The following is a 221-nucleotide window of genomic DNA, read 5'->3' as shown; positions in this document are numbered from 1 at the left end:
CTTGGACCCTGGCATTCAGCCAGTTCTTCACCCAGTGCACCACATACTTGCTCACCTCACAGCTGGACAACTTGTCCAGCGGGATGCTGTGAGGGACAGTATAAAAAGCCTTATTAAAATCCATAAAATCTACATTGACTGGCTTCCCTTGGTCAACTAGGTGAGTGACCTTATCATAGAAAGAGATTAAGTTTGTCAAGCAGGACTTTCCTCTCATGAAC

The sequence above is a fragment of the Antrostomus carolinensis genome, unplaced genomic scaffold (assembly GCF_000700745.2).
Source record: "Antrostomus carolinensis isolate BGI_N321 unplaced genomic scaffold, ASM70074v2 scaffold7131, whole genome shotgun sequence".
Lineage (NCBI taxonomy): Eukaryota > Metazoa > Chordata > Aves > Caprimulgiformes > Caprimulgidae > Antrostomus > Antrostomus carolinensis.
The sequence above is the reverse complement of the archived record's forward strand: the minus strand, read 5'-3'. Positions refer to the sequence as shown.